The 3,710-nt window shown below is 40.4% G+C and overlaps 1 pseudogene; it reads left to right on the forward strand.

The window, feature by feature from the left end:
* Positions 1–252: 252 nt before the first annotated feature.
* On the forward strand, positions 253–1,204 carry LOC132182869 (ethylene-responsive transcription factor ERF027-like; annotated as a pseudogene).
* Positions 1,205–3,710: the final 2,506 nt, after the last annotated feature.

Genomic DNA, 3,710 nt, shown 5'->3' on the forward strand with positions numbered 1-3,710 from the left:
AGTTCGATCGAGAGACAGAGATATGTTTGGTTACTTAGGAAATGGAAAAAAGAAAATATTGTGGATGAAACAGCTAATTGCTAGTTTGCGCCTAAAACGTGTGCCCACTTATGGGCACACCATTTAATTAGTAATTATCCGCGATTTTCCCACGCTTTTCCCTATTGTTTCACTTCCTCTTAAATAAACCCACCCATCACGTATTTTGCAAATTAAATATCTTTCAATTTTCATATTCAAATTCACTAGGGAAACACAAGTCCATATATACATATATATTATTATTATATGCACGTACAATGGCCAACAATCCTCCAAACCTGTCAAATATTCAAGTACCCGACCCGCCTTTTTCCGCTTCTGTGCGCTTGGAGGAGACTACACCAGGTCATTCTACTACCACCGCCACATCCACATCCGGTGACCCGTCACCCAGACCCGAACATTCTCCGGGCGGGTCTTCGGGTTCAAGAGGGAGGCTGAAATATAGGGGAGTGCGGAGCCGGAGCGGGAAATGGGTGTCCGAAATACGCGAGCCGCGTAAAACTACGCGCATTTGGCTCGGTACTTACCCGACTCCTGAGATGGCTGCTGCAGCCTATGACGTGGCGGCGCTGGCCTTGAAAGGCCCCGATGCGCCGCTCAACTTTCCCAACTCCATTCTCTCGTACCCGACACCGGCGTCGACGTCGGCGGCAGATATACAAGCTGCGGCGGCGGGTGCTGCGACGGGTAAGGCGCCGAAGCCGCCGGAGACAGCGCGGTCGGAAAATGAGGTTTCGACGAGTAGTGGCGGGGGGGTTGGCGTGGGGGCGGGGTGGGGGAGGAGTTCATCGACGTGGAAGAGCTTCTGAACATGCCGAATTTGCTGGCTGACATGGCGGAGGGAATGCTCGTGAGCCCGCCGAGGATGCAGTCGACGTCGTCGGACGACGACTCAGATGGAGATGAGTTATGGAGTTATACCTGAGAGAAAGCTCACTCAGATCGGACATAATTGTCATGTAATGGTTTCATGATGTACGGAAAAAGCTTCCGGCCAGTATTTTCCATTACATACTAATTTTTGTGTGGCTTTTTTTATTTTTTTATCTTCCGATTAGGGTTTAGAGAAGCTCCCTCATGCTGGGTTTTGTGCGAGCTATGGGTTACTAGTTAGGTGATTTTGCTGCAATGTTGGTGGCTCTCTTTTATGTATAAATTAATGTTTATGTCATGACGTACGTACGTACGTCTCTGTCTCTTCGGGAGCCATTTATTATTCATCAAAAAAAATTTTACTTCGTTCTTACTTTTTTATTACGTCAGTTTCAAACCACTATATAGTTTAGGCCAATGACAAACGGAGCATTTTGGTAAAGGGTAAACTGGTTTGCCTTTAGGACTTGGGAGACAAACATCAACGAAAAAGAAAAGGGGGAAGATGTGATTCTTTCCTTTGATATTTGTTACCCAAAAATATATAAACTTTTGACCTTCAATGGTCAAACTTGCGAGACGAGCAAAATTTGTGGCGAAGATCAAGGACAGCATTTTCAGGAACTTTGAACACCATCAACTGAAACTCTGTTTTATGTGATTTCTCATATTATTAATGACTGGGATTCACGACTGTGACTGCCTGTACCTTTGAAAGAGATCAGTGAAAGTATCGCAGACTGTACGGGACTCATTTTTTGCCAACAACACATAGCTCACTTTTTCTTTTTAGGAGAAACTCCAATAACCTCATAAATTTTCACGTCTTTTACAAATATTTTCCAACGTTTAAAATCGCTCTTGAACTTTTGTTTCGTTTCGAATATTCTTTATCGTTAAATATTGTAGTTAAATCAAATGGTAAAATAAATAAAAGATCTTTATATTTCTAAAATTTTTAAAATTTTAAAATTTACTCTTATTTATAAATAAAAAATTGTTCTTGAGATCATACACACTGATATCTGTGGACCTTTTCCTACTCCCTGACTAAATGGTCAAATATATTTCAAATCTTTTATTGATGACCATACAAGGTTTATGTATCTCTATCTTCTAAATGATAAGGCTGAAGCATTAAATGCTTTCCAGACCTATAAGGTAGAAGTAGAGAAACAAAAGGAAAAGAAAATCAAGATCGTAAGATCTGATAGAAGCGGAGAGTACTATGGTAGGTACACAGAAAAGGGACAAATGATAGGTCCATTTGCGAAATTCCTTGAAGAGGAAGGTATTGTGGCTCAATACACGATGCCTGGCACACCACAACAAAATGGTGTAGTAGAAAGAAGGAATCGTACACTTATGGACATGGTTAGGAGCATGCTGAATAATTCCCATCTCCCTTTATTTTTATGGAGTGAAGCCTTAAAAACTGATGTGTATGTTTTAAACAGGGTTCCATCCAAGGCTGTCCCCAAGACACCTTTTGAATTATGGAATGGGTGGAAACCAAGTTTAAATCATTTACACATATGGGGTTGTCCTGCTGAAGTAAGGATTTACAATCCAAGTCTAAAGAAATTAGACCCAAGGACAACTAGCGGATTTTTTATGGGCTATGCAGTTAACTCCAAGGGATTTAGGTTTTACTGTCCTTTGCATAGTCCTAGAATTGTTGAGTCTATAAATGCAAAATTTATAGAGGATACTGAACCTTGTGGGAGTGCTCATCCTCAAATGGTTGAATTAGAGGAAGCACGAGAGTTGACTGAAACTCCTTCACATGAAGGACGTTTGATTGTGCTTAGGAAAAATCAAAATGATTTCCTTGAACCACAATCAATTTCAGAACAACCAACTCCTGAGGAACAGGTTCTAAATAAGCCTACTCAACCTCCTCCAAATGGGGAGGAAGTAGGATTAAGAAGATCCTCTAGAATATGTAGACCAGCAATCCCTAGTGATTATGTTGTATACCTCCAAGAGTCTGATTTTGACATTGGGCCTCAAGATGATCCAAAATCTTTTTCACAAGCCATGAGTGGAGATAACTCCACATTTTGGTTCAATGCCATGAAGGAAGAGATGGAATCCATGGCTAAAAATCAAGTCTGGGATCTCGTTGACTTACCAGAGGGAGCTGTAGCCGTAGGCTGCAAATGGGTTTACAAAACCAAAACAGATGCTTCTGGTAAAGTTGAACGGTATAAAGTTAGACTTGTGGCCAAGGGATTTACTCAGAAGGAAGGCATTGATTATCATGAAACTTTCTCTCCAGTATCAAAGAAGGATTCATTTAGAATAATCATGGCATTAGTAGCTCACTTTGATCTAGAGCTACATCAAATGGATGTGAAAACTGCCTTTCTAAATGGGGATCTTGAAGAAGAGGTATACATGAAACAACCTGAAGGATTTGATGATAACAGTCAGAAGGCTTGCAAATTAAGAAAATCTATTTATGGGCTAAAACAAGCCTCCCGTCAATGGTATATCAAATTTCACAAAGTTATTACCTCATACGGTTTTGTTGAGAACTTTGTTGATCAATGCATATACCTTAAGGTCAGTGGGAGTAAAGTTATTTTCTTAGTCCTATATGTAGATGATATTTTGCTTGCAAGTAATGATTTAGGTTTGCTACAAGAAAGCAAACAGTTCCTCTCTCAAAACTTTGAAATGAAAGATTTGGGTGAAGCCTCATATGTCATTGGCATAGAGATTCACAAAGACAGAAATCAAAGAATATTAAAATTGTCTCAGAAGGCTTACATTGAAAAGGTTTTAGA

The sequence above is a fragment of the Corylus avellana genome, chromosome ca5 (assembly GCF_901000735.1).
Source record: "Corylus avellana chromosome ca5, CavTom2PMs-1.0".
Classification (NCBI taxonomy): domain Eukaryota; kingdom Viridiplantae; phylum Streptophyta; class Magnoliopsida; order Fagales; family Betulaceae; genus Corylus; species Corylus avellana.